This window comes from Miniopterus natalensis, chromosome 10 (assembly GCF_054644295.1).
Source record: "Miniopterus natalensis isolate mMinNat1 chromosome 10, mMinNat1.hap1, whole genome shotgun sequence".
NCBI classification, from domain to species: domain Eukaryota; kingdom Metazoa; phylum Chordata; class Mammalia; order Chiroptera; family Miniopteridae; genus Miniopterus; species Miniopterus natalensis.
Window position 1 is genome coordinate 23482311 of NC_142090.1, and position 13604 is coordinate 23495914.

Sequence of the window (13604 nt, forward strand, 5' to 3'; positions counted from 1 at the left end):
TATTCAAAAGAAGGTATTTTTTTGCATACCTTACACTTGCATAATAAGTACATTAACTCTTCAAAGGCAAGGACCAGGGCACATATTTGTTTATTGAATTCCTGTCACTGAAATTAAGTAATATTTCTATTTTTTGATTAAAAAAATTGTTGAAAAAAATTTTTTTCTAATGCCAGAATCATGCAGAAAGATTTGTGCTGGGATTTACAAGGTGCCAAGGAGAAAAATCAGAAAGTATCCAGCAGTGTCACTGATTTGACCAGAACTTCTACACTCCTGTCAGCAGATGCTATAAAAGGTTTAAGAGATGGGCACTAGTAAAACCTCTAACTAAGCTCTTCCTCTCCACAGCACTGGTACAGAGGACCAAGAATCCTGTCGCTTAGCTGAAAGATGCCCTGGGGAATTACTTAAGGGAGAATATTCCCAAGATAAAAGGTTGCTTAGTCTCCTACCTTCATTTTACTTATTTGCCTCTAAGAAGAAAAAAACAAGGCTTCAAAATAAAGCTGAATTACACAAATTCCATGCTACAAAGAAGCACATTATTGGAATCTTCAAGAACATTATCCACTTTATTATAGAAAGAAAGATAGCAATGATTTATGACCAACTTTTCATATAAATAATAATTACTAAACCAGAATATTGATCCCCAAACAAAATGAGGGACAACCTGAATCATAAATTTTCTGATTTGGAATTTACTGTATATTTCAAGTAAATATTAGGTCCAAATTATACAGATGTGACTTCAGGCTCACACTCCTTATAAACAAAAATTTAGCAAATGAAATCAGATTATCGAGCTGAAAACATTTTAGTTCAAAGATAAAATTAAATAATTATTTCAATGAATGTATCTAAGGCATAATATTTTTTAAAAAGAATCAAATTTTTATTGCACTATTATTCACTGAGATGAAATTAGTAACAAGCAAAAAGAAAACAATACCAACATTTCCTGCTATTCCGTATTGTGCTCAATGAATGTTTTTATTTTGTGTTCTGTGTTGCATTTTTGTCCAGATACAAAAATGCAAAGTGATTTGCAAGTGAATATCTGAGTTATGCCCACTACTGTGCATTTTTTCAGCTCATAGTCTTATTTTCCATAAGACAAGACTGCAATATAGTGACACTGTGTGTATTATAACAGTGCTACAATTCTCCAAAGCATCTGGAAGAATGGGAAAGCAGATAGGTTACCAGTGGGAAGAGAGGACTTACTACGTGAAGTCTGGATCCATCACTGAGTTATCCCATCTGCAAAAACCCTCTTTTCCCCCATATTTGAGATCTGGTTGTTGGCATACAGGAGCTTAGATTTTCCTTCCTTGTACTCATTCTTATAGGCTCTTTTTTGAGAATATTAACAACAAGAAATATAGACAAAACTATTTGCAGAATAGCACAGGTAGCTCTATTTTTAAAACCATTAACAGGCTTGAGTCTTATTCTTTAATTTCTTCTATTTGAGGGTTATGCTGTGGAATCAAGATGGAGCCTTAAAACAAATACTGAGGATGACAGACACGATTTTCAGGAACTCAGAGATGATAACAATGCATTACTCATTGTTATATGTAAGATCTTCAGGGCCTGCAAAAACCTCCACCTATAGAGCAAGGTATGTCTGTGTATGAATTTGGTCGTCCCAATGTTCTTATAGGGCCTCCAAGCTAAGGATGGTTCTTAAATTGTTAAATGACTGAAAAAATTCAAAAGAAGAATTCATAACAACTGAAAATGATATGAAATCCAAATATCAGTGCCTATAAAGTTGTATGGACATTCTATGTGTTTGTCTATTTTCTATTATTGCTTTCATGCTTCGACAACAGAGCTGAGTAGTTTTGACAGAAGTCTTATGGCCTGCAAAGCTGAAAATATTGACTATCTGGTGCTTTATAAAAAAATGTTTGTGGACTCCTGGTATAATTTATATAACTTTTCCCTAACATTGACTGGTAAGTAATTTGCAATTTTTTACATTAATTATAAATTCATTAATATGTCTGTTACTTAGTATACCTTTAGTTTTTGCAGCCCTAGCTGTTAAGAAAGCTATATTCACCCTTGTACTAGACTGAACCTGAGATTCAGAAACACATCCTCCAGGTTCCAGTAAGGATTTTTCCTTATGGTCGAAACACGATGCTTTCTATACTTCCATACTGGAACAGTTATTTGTCTACTCTTACTTTACTATAAAAAATATACTTAATATTATAATTAATAATTAGCATAGTAAATGATAGTATAAATACAGAGCTGAACTTCAATAACAAAAGAGATACTTTTGAAAGAAAGTGTTTTAAAAAGGTGAAGTGTTTGAAAAGGTAAACTTCAATCCCAATTTCACTGACTGTAAAGATTATGTATTTATGTGCCCTTAGTCTTTTTATTTAACCCTCATATGATGATATGGTGGTTTTTTTAAATTGATTTTTAGAAAGAGAGGAAGGGGGAGAGAGAGAGACATCGATGTGAGATCGGAACATTGATGGGCTGCCTCCTGCACACACCCTACTGAGGACTGAGCCTGAAACCCAGGCATGTGCCCTGACTGGGAATCCAACTGGCAACCTTTCAGTGCACAGGACAAAGCGAAACCAGCTGAGCCATTCCAGCCAGGGTTGTGCCCTTAATCTTATGATTAGTATATTGCTTATTATGATTTACAATTTAATCTTTATTTAAAAAATATATTTTTATTGATTTTAGAGAGAAAGGGAGAGAGAGAGAGAGAAACATTAATGATAGGAAAGCGTCATTGATCAGCTGCCTGCTGCACTCCCCCTGGTGGGGATTGAGCCTGAAACCCGGGCATGTGCCCTGGCTGGGAATTGAACCTTGACCTCCTAGTTCATGGGTTGACCCTCAACCACTGAGCCACACTGGTCGGGCAACAATTTAATCTTAATTTAGTATCCATATAGTCTTATGTGGAGTTCCAGAACTTTAAACATGTTTGATGTCAAGATCCTCCATCTATCTCCTCAGGGACTAGCCTCCTTACCTGTGTTAGAGAGAAAGTTTTCTAACTGCTTTCTATTTACTGTACATGAGTGGCTGCTGGGAGGAAGGCAATGCTAAGTCTTTTCAGTGTCTTGAATATGCCCTTTAGGGTCTAGGAATTCTTGCTTCTTTTCCTTATAAAGGACTCAGAGGAAAGGCAGAAAGATATTTTGATAGGACAACTCTTGACCATGAAAGAAAAGAGGAAGAAAGAGGTTATCTTCCCGTTGGAATGGTATCACTTTTTATTTTTTCTTAGTAGAGATTTCTAAGCAAAGAAAAAAAATAAAGACTCATGGACAGACAACAGTATAGTGATTACCAGGGGGAAGGGGTGGGGGAGGTAAAAGGGAATAAAGGGGGATAAATGATGATGGAAGAGACTTGACTTGGGGTGGTAAACATACAGTGCAATAACCAGATTATGTGTTACAGAATTGTATACCTGAAACCTGTATAATTTTACTAACCAACGTCATCCCAATAAACTCAATTAAGGAAAAAAAATATTCATTCAGAATGTTCCTTAGAAATTGCTTTTTCAAAGAACTTTCTCCCATATGTAGAACAAAACATATTTTATCAGGATTCAAATAAAGCTGTGGAGTAGAAATGTAACTTAATAACAGGAGATATGGAGTTGACACTGCAGGGCTAGATGAAACCAGATTCTATAGTGTCAAATATTCGTAGAGCAGGAGTTGGCTACACTTTAAACTGGGTATTTCTGTCTTCATCTGTATGATCATACATTTATTTCATACTTCCAAATTCTGTTGGCTGACACTGCATCTGATATCATCATATCAACTTCCAAGTATTATACACAGAATGTCAAATGATTGTTCTTACACATGTAATCTGAAAAGAAGTATTTGTGAGAACCTTGACAGACTCCTGCGTGAGTATATATATATTGGACCATGACAGTTCTAATGATGTTGAAGAAGGGCTTACATGATCTTAGTGTTTAGGTGACTGCCCAATTTTTAACAACCAAATTTGTAAGGGTGATCTTCCCTGTAGTGGAGGGAAGGAGTTCATCTTTCTCCTAGTCTTGCTTTAGACATATGCACTTATTTGTGCTATCCCTGGGCCTTCCTGTAAACTGCTTCTGAGCTTTCAGGCTTACCAGTGTTTACCTAGAGTAACTACCAAGAGACACTTGCTGTCTACTCAGAATATGTAACTTCCTGTGTAGTTGAAAGCTGGCTTGTATTGCAAAACCTCTGACTTCTTAAAATGAAAATAGGATGGCATATATTAATCAATCTGTTATAGTTCCCATTATCTAATAAGGAAATTCACATACACTCTTATTCCAGAGCACCTTGTAATTGTTTTTTAATTAATCTTTGTCTCCTTGAAAATAACTTCTACTTACATGTGGTTGCTTAAGCCATGAGGCTTGGCACACTAAAACAAGTGTGCTAACTTGAACTTATTAAAAATATATTTTTGCAAAGATGAACTTGCTATATTTGAGGGTCCCAGGTGTAAAGCTACTCCATGGTAACATGCACACAAAAGTTCAATCTTTTGGACAAAATTGGGCCTTATCTTGACAGAAGTTTTCTAGTTAATCAGCAGTTTCCCCATTTGCTTTTAGGTGATGATGAAGTACTCCATTTTCTTATTACAACTATTTTTACTAAATAAAGGCTCTATTGCTCTACTTGGGAATGGCCCCTATTATCCCAATGGCTCAAGTAAGAAGCCAGAGAAATATAATAAAATAAAAATAAAAAGAACATGGTTATTTTATACAGGCTGCAGTAGAATCATCTGGGTTTACGCCACTCTTCCTACCATTACTCCACCTACATTTAAGCTCTCAGAACTCAAGTCTGTTGAATATCCGAAATCTTATTTCCACTTCTAATTTACTTTTCTTTTCCAAAAAACACCAAAGGGGAATATTATTTTGATTAGTCAGAGTTCTCATCCTCTACTTTATTTAAGTTTCTGTATTAGAACTTGCTTTTGTCATAAGTAGGCATATCTGATCTGGTCATTGATTTACAGTGCTATCCTCAAACTTTTCATGCTTCTTAATCATCTTTTCTCTCTGAGCATAGAATCTCCTAATTGTGTTATACACATTCAAGTTGTACATATAATATATGCCAGTTGTAATATTATTTTTATCCTTTAAATAATTATTCCTTTTGCTAAGTATCTTATAAAACAGAAATTTTCACGTTTGGGTGTTTGCTTCTTGCACTGGCTATAAAAATACTACTAGCATCTTTCCAATTAGTTGTCATGGTGTTATTCCTTTTCATAGAGGATGAAGGACTTTGTAGTTCCCCTGACATCTTTCAGCACTGTACCCTGCAGAGTCTCTAGGACATTTATCATTACTAGTTTGTCCAGATGCTGACTTGTTTAAGAAATGCCAACTAGTCATCTCCATTTGCAGTGTCATTATAAGAGAGAGCAAATCAACAATTGCAGACCTTTTTCATTTATTCATCAAACAGACACTGAGAGACAGGCACTATACTTGGTGCTTGATGTGAAACTTGCCTCAAATTGCTAGGAGGAGGGAGTAATTTCCTCAGCCTCTCTGCTTTCAGAATTGGTTAAAAGTCATAATTTTATCAGATTTTTCAGGTGAAAAATTGCACTCATATTTAGTTTTGTGGCATATATTAGTGTTTTCTTTTTCCATTGTCATATCCCTTTCTTCTTTCTTAAAGAAGGCCAGTTTTTCCCAGGTATGGGGTAGTATTTTTCTCTGAAAAAGGGCCACCGAACCAGTGTTTCAAGAGAGAAATCATTATGTTCTTTTTTTAGATATGTTTTATTGATTTCAGAGAGAGGAAGGGAGAGGGAGAGAGAGTTAGAAACATTGATGAGAAGGAAACATAGATGTTTTCTGACTGGGAAATTGAGCCTGCTGCCTGGGCATGTGCCCTGACCAGGAATTGCACTGGGGACCTCCTGGTGCAAGGGATGATGCTCACCAATTAAGCCACACTGTCTGGGCTAAAGCATTATGTTCTTTAAGTCAGTCATGGCAATCCCATTTGTCTTTGCTAACAGTTGATTTGTGAATTGGATAATGAAGCAGTTTTGGCCAACAAGATAGCTGGGGAGTCTGCTGAAAATCTCTGACACATGAGAACACTGAATTCTTTATTGATTTGAAAGTTGTTCTATGAAGACATGGTACTTACAGCTGCTATAATCATCTTAAAACCTTAATCAGGGATATCACCAACATACCAAATGATGGAGGAGCAGAGGAGTGGAACAAACATTATAAGCTACTAAATTAACAGCGGGACTGCCTAAATCCAGAGTTCTTGTTAAGAGAGACAATAAATTAATATTTATTCAAGTACTTTAAATTGGGCATTGTGTTACATATAGCTAACAAATCTAAAATGATATATGTTACAACCACATTTCCCAAACAAATAATCTAAGTCATTGCTTCTTTTCTTAGCTGTATAACATTGAAAGGCTGCTGTGTCTTTCATTAATCATTTAACTGGTTGATCAGCAGGACTAGTTTTTATACTTTTGGTGGAGAGCTGGGGTAATTTTTTGACTGGTTCTAAGGAGTCTTTGTGCTTTTTGTATATGTTGGTATCTAATAAAAAGAACAGCACACCATAGGAATCTTAACCTATTTTACATTCTATTTCAACTCACAGTCCTAGATTTTATTTTTATTTTTTGAGTACTGTCAAACACTTTTTAAAAATATCTTTATATGAAAGATTGCTAATTTTCTAAACTTTATTTTTATTGTTGACACTATTACAGATGGCCCCATTCCCTCACGCCATTTGTCCATCTCCACCCACCCCCCTGCCCTCCTTCCCTTTGGCCATCACCACACTGCCATCTGTGTCTCTGGGTTCTTTCACTAATCCCTTCACCTTCTTTCACCCAATCCCCCCCTCTCCTCACCACTCTGACAGCTTTCCTTCTCTTCCATGTATCCATGCCTCTGGTTCTATTTTGTTTTGTCAGTTTATTTTGTTCATTAGCTTCCATTTATAAGTGAGATCACATGGTATTTGTCTTTCTCTGACTGGCTTATTTCACTCAGCATAATACTCTCCAAGTCATCTATGCTGTCCCACCGGGTAAGAGACCCTTCTTTTTTACAGCTGCATAGTATTCCATTCTGTAAATGTATCCATTCATCTACTGATGGGCACTTGGGCTGTTTCCAGACCTTGTCTATTGTAAATAACACTGCTATGAAAATAAGGGAGCATATATTTTTTTCTGATAGGTGTTTCAGGATTCTTAGGATATATTCCCAGAAGTGCGGTTGCTGGGTCAAATGGCAGTTCCATTTTAAATTTTTTGAGGAAGCTCCATACTGTTTTCCACCATGCTGCACCAGTCTGAATTCTCACCAACAGTGCACTAGGGTTTCCTTCCACATCCTCACCAGCACTTGTCATTTGTTGATTTATTGATAGTAGCCATTCTGGCAGTTGTGAAGTGATATCTCACTGTGTTTTTAATTTGCATCTCCCTGATGATTAGTGACTTTCTAATGGCCATTTTTATGTCCACTTTGGAGAAGTGTCTATTTAGGTCCTTTGCCCATTTTTTAATTGGGTTGCTTGTCTTCCTGGTGTTGAGTTGTATAGTTTTTTTTAAAATATATTTTGGAAATTAACCCCTTATCAAATGTATCATTGGTAAATATGTTCTCCCATACAGTGCATTTCCTTCTCATGGTTTCTTTTGCTGTGCAGAAGCCTTTTACTTTGATGTAGTCCCATTTGTTTATTTTTTCCTTTGTTTCCCTTACCCGAGAAGATATAGAGGCAAAAATGTTGCTAAAAGAGATGTCTGAGATTTTACTGCCTGTTTTCCTCCAGGATTTTTATGGTTTAATGACTTACATTTAAATCTTTTATCCATTTTGAATTTACCATCTTGTATATGGTGTAAGTGGGTGGTATAGTTTTTAAGCAAGTACCTGTCCAATTTTCATAACACCTCTTATTGAAGAGACTGCGTTTACTCCATTGTATGCTCTGTCTCCTTTGTCAAATATTAATTGACCATAAAGACGTGGGTTGATTTCTGGGATCTCTGTTCTGTTCCATTGATCTATATGGCTGTTCTTATGCCAGTACCAGGCTGTTTTGATTACAATGGCTTTATAGTATAGCATTCTTCCAACTTTGTTCTCCTGTCTTAAGATTGCTGAGGCTATTTGGGGTCTTTTATGGTTCCATATACATTTTTGGAATATGTGTTCTAGATCTGTGAAATATGCCATTGGTATTTTAATACGGATTGTGTTGAATCTATAGATTGTTTTGGGTAGAATGGACATTTTAATGATGTTACTTCTTCCAATCCATGAACACGGTATATGCTTATACTTATTTGTATCTTCCTTAATTTCTTTCTTCAATACCCTATAGTTTTCTGAGTACATGGCCTTTTCCTCTGTGTTTAAATTTATTCCTAGGTACATTACTTTGTTGTGGTGGTTGTTGCAATTGTAAATAGGATTGTTTTCTTAGTTTCTCTTTCTGATAGTTCATTTTTTGTGTTTAAGAATGCCACCAATTTATGATTATGTAATTTTGTATCCTGCTACTTATCTAAATTCATTTATTAAATCTAATAGTTTTTTGGTGGAGTCTTTGGTCTTTTCTATGCATAATATTATGTCACCTGTAAATAATGACAGTTTTACTTCCTCTTTTACAATTTGAATGCCTTTTATTTTTTTTTCTTGTCTGATCTCTGTGGCTTGGGCTTCCAGTACCATGTTGAATAAGAGTGGTTAAAGTGGACACCCCTGTCATGTTCCTGATCTTAAGAGAAATACTTTTAATTTTTGCCCATTGAGTATGATGTTGGCTGTAGGTTTTTCACATATAGCCTTTATTATGTTGAGGTGTGTTCCCTTAATTCCCATTTTGTTGAAAGTTTTAACAAAACTTGGTCCTGGATTTTACTGAATGCTTTCTCTGCATTTATTAATATGATCATGTGATTTTTATTTTTCATTTTGTTTATGTGGTGTATCACGCTTATTGATTTATGAATACTGTACCAATCTTGTATCTCCTAAATCAATCCCACTTGATCATGCTGTGTAATCTTTTTAATATATTGCTGAATACTTTGTTGAGGATTTTAGCATCTATGTTCATCAGGGATGTTGGTTTATAATTTTCTTTCTTTGTAGTTTCTTTATCTGGTTTTTGAGTTAAGATAATGCTAGTCTCATAAAAAGAGTTTGGAAGTCTTCCTTCCTCTTAGGTTTTTTGGAATATTTTGAGGAGGAAAGGAGTTAGTTTTTCTTTGAGTGTTTGGTAAAACTTGCCTGTGAAGACATCCAATTCAGGACTATTGTTTGCTGGTAGTTTTTTGATTACTGCTTCAATTTAATTCATTATAATCTGTCTATTCAGGTTTTCTGATTCCTCCTGATTCCTACCTGATTCCTGATATATGTAGACAGCATATATATGAGTCATGTTTTCTTGTCCATTCAGCTACCCTACATCTTTTGATAAGAGCATTTAAGCCATTTACATTTAAGGTTATTATTGATAAGTACTTATTTATTGCCATTTTTTCTTTATACCTATTGTTCCTCTATTTCTTCCTCCTCCTCCTCCTCCTCCCCCTCCCCCTCCCCCTCCCCTTCTTCTTCTTCTTCTTCTTCTTCTTCTTCTTCTTCTTCTTCTTCTTCTTCTTCTTCTTCTTCTTCTTCCCTCTTCCTCTTCCTCTTCCTCTTCCTCTTCCTCTTCCTCTTCTTCTTCTTCTTCTTCTTCTTCTTCTTCTTCTTTCTTCTTCTTCTTTCTTCCCCTCTGGGAAGCTCTTTATTTTGCCTTCAATTTTAAGTGATAGCTTTGCTGGATAGGGTAGTCTTGGTTGCAGATCTTTGCTTTCATCACTTTGAATACTTCATGCCAATCTCTTCTGGACTAAAGTATTTCTGTTGATAAATTCTCTGACAGCCTATGGGAGCTCCCCTGTAGGTAACTAACTGTCTCTCTCTTGTTGCCTTTAAGAGTCTTTCTGTATTTAGCCTTTGCCATTTTAATTATGATGTGTCTTGTTGTGGTTCTTTGGGTTCATCTTGATTGGGACTCCGAAGTTCCTGAACTTGTGTGACCTTTTCCTTTTCTAGGTTAGGAAAGTTTTCAGCCATTATTTCTTCAAACAGTTTCTCTATCCCTTGCTCACTTGCTTTCCCTTCTGGTATCACTATGATGCAGATGTTGTGCTTAATGCTTAGTGTTGTCCCAGAGTTTTCTTAAACTTTCCTCTTATTTTATTTTTAATTTTTTTAAATCCTCACCTAAGGATATGTTGGTATTGATTTTTAGAGAGAAACGAGGAAGAGAGAGAGAGAGATAAACATTGTTTTCCTCCCATACGCTCCCTGACTGGGGGTCAAACCTGCAACCTAGGTATGTGCCCTGATTCAGAATTGAACCTGTAACCTTTTGGTGCAAAAACATGCCCAACCATCTGAGCCCCCTGCCCAGGGCTTCCTCATTTCTGTTAATTATCTTTTCTTTTTGGTGCTCTGCTTGGGTGTTTACTGTTATATCATCCTCTAATTTGTTGCTGCAATACTCTGCTTCACCTAACCTGCTGTTGATACCTCCTAGTGTACTTTTCATTTCAAATATTGTATTCTCCTTTTCTGAATTTTTAAAAATATATATATATCTTTATTGATTTCAGAGAGAGGAGAGGAAAGGGAAAGAGAGATAGAAACATCAATGATAGGAGTCGTTGATTGGCTGCCTCCTGCACACCCCCGACTGGGGATTGAGCCCACAGCCCGGGTATGTGCCCTGACTGGGAATTGAATTCCAATCGCTTGGATCCAAGGTCGATGCTCAACCACTGAGCCATGCCCAACTGGGCTGACTTGTTCTTTCTTATGCTTTCCATGCTCTTTTTAGTGCTTACTATCTCTTTGTTTACTTACTAAGGTCATCCATTCTTTCCCTAAGGTCCTTGGGCATCCTTATAACCATTGTTTTAAACTCTGCATCTGGTATTTTGGTTGCTTCCATTTCATCCATGTTATTTAATTCCTTTAAAAATATGGAAAGCTTCATAAATTTGTGTGTCATGCTTGTTGAGGGTCCAAGCTAATCTCCTCTGTATCAATCCAATTTTAATATATGTGCTGCCAAAGTGAGCACAAGATTGCTAATTTTAAAATTTTAAATGTCCTCATAATATAATTTATTTTCTGAAGCAACAGATGTATTATTACTCTCATATTTGTTAATATTTTCTTTTAATCCTCTACATATATTTAAGGGAAATAATTGATATAATGAAAACAAACTTCACTTAGAAAACATGCATAAGAACTTGTGAAATTATGTTTGTGTTCCTTAACTTTAAAAAAGAAAAATGAAGGGAGTTTACCATTGCATTGAGGAAATGAATTACCTTAAGTTATAACATGTTCAGCAGAGTTGAAGATTTATTTGTGAAAATGAGACAATAAACTATAAGTAAACTTAATTTATATTTAATACATCTAGAAGGATTTTATCATTTTTTTAAAACAGTATCTTTTCTATTGCATTATTATCTACTTAAAATTTAACTATGTCTTTTTTTGAGGTTCATTTAGTTACCTCAAAGTTAGTATTAGTCACTTAGCCTAATTATGTTACTATGAGATAAATAAAACTTTTCATATGGACATTCAGTAAGGAATATTTCCATGTAGGGTATTAAAAATCATCCTTAATCTCTGATATAAAACCAGCATTCATATACTCCACCTTTTTGTTTTAGCAATACTGCTGACAAATAGGCCTATTAATATTCATCGATGAAAATGAGAATAGTTATGACCAAAGGACAGAGAGCAATTATAAAGCCCAAAACACATTTATGGACATATGATAGTTTGATAAAAATTGAGTAGAAAGAAATTTAGTACCTTTATACTAAAGTCAAATGCTTACTCCTTCATTTTATAGAGGTGGGTATAAACATTTTTTTACTGATGCACTGTGAACATTTCTAACAGAAATGCCTTCAGATGAGGCAGGTGAAGAACTGTGCCTACAAAGTGAATGTTAGTTAGAGCATTATGATCTTACTTCCTCCCCTCATCTTCCCTGTTCCTCTGACTCAAACTCTTTCTCACTGATGATAATAGAATCTGAAAGCTTTACAGCTGGAAGGGATTTTATAACCCAAGTATGCCACTTCTACACCCACTACCCCTCCATCCAGGGAGGAGGAAACTAAGACATAGAAATCCAAGGCTCCTCAATTATTTAGTAGCATCAGAGGCCCTGGAACTCCTAATTTCAGTCCACTACTCAGAAATTAATAGTCTTAGAGAGTTTCAACTTTTTAGGGCCATGCATACCATCTAAATGTCACTTTGATATGTCTTCTTTGGAAAATTGCTTATGTTGATAACCTGGGATGTACTACACATGAATAGGTTGTTCAAAACATGAAGTTAATCTCAGTCTTTGGATGTGAACTATGGGATTTTACCAGCATGTCATTACTGCCAGTCCAACAGATACACCAACTGATGGTACCATGTGAACATATCAGTCAGGTGACTCAAGACCAGAGGGGACCTGCCTCTTTTTTATCTAGTGTTTGGGTGTCTCAACCTCAATGACTTATCAGTGCCATGAATCCATTTTATCTCAAATTAAACCCATCACTGTTCCCTACATCCTTATTTCTTTATTCAACAAATATTTAACTATTTCTTTGTGTAAGGTAGTGCTCTAAAATAATGAGATTTTCACAGCAGTGGATAAGTCAGGCCAATTCCCTTCTCCCAAAGAGCTTACAAAATTCATATTTTATATGATGAGAGGCAACAATAAAAGCTTTCTTTGCAAATGAAGCAAAGTGAGTGGTTAGAGAGGTGGTGGGCTAGAAAACAAAATGATCAATGATGCCATGTATGTGGCACTATGTGTTATTTTGCCTTGTAATTTGTTTTATTTGTTCATTAAGTTCTTCTTATGTGCCCTCTGCTGTGGGGCATGCTGCCTAGTATTATACCTGGATAAAACAGTCTCGAGTTGTTGCTCTCATGGGGCTCACAGTCTAGTATCAGAGATATAACATGAGTATGTAGTGATAACTAAAACAAGGTAGGTTGTGGTAAGTGTAGAAAACCAATATTGATAAAATGCAAGGGAATTCAGAAGATGGAAAGAAAATAAAGAGAATGCTCCTTTGCATTAATCTTGTCTTGCCAGCCATGTATGTAATACATTTTTCTTCTTTGTATCTCAACTTTCTGGCACAGTGGTTTCTCTGTTTGCCCCTTATGTGCGTTATGGAAGTTGTAGATGATGACTGTTGTTCTCTGAATATTGTTTGTCAGTTACTGACTGCTCTCTTTTAAATTTTTCTGTAGGAGATAAATATTCACTCACATGCAAATGAATCATATCTAAAACAAAAATGCATCTTTCTTTTTAAAGTCTTTTATCTATATTTACCTAAATTTAAACAATTTCAGACCTTTTCTTCTATCTTGATCTATCAGTATTCTATTATGAAGAAATTACTCTGTGTGGCCAGCTCAATCTACATAGGTATTAGGGGCA

The 13604-nt window shown here is 35.6% G+C and overlaps 1 protein-coding gene and 1 non-coding gene across 2 annotated transcripts in view; both read right to left on the bottom strand.

Moving 5' to 3' along the window:
* Positions 1-13604, bottom strand: part of KCND2 (potassium voltage-gated channel subfamily D member 2) — a 481036-nt gene that overhangs the window by 66560 nt on the left and 400872 nt on the right. The window lies entirely within an intron of this gene.
* On the bottom strand, positions 11086-11192 carry LOC148092213 (U6 spliceosomal RNA). The gene has a single exon (XR_015715244.1). It is a non-coding gene; the product is annotated as a U6 spliceosomal RNA (small nuclear RNA).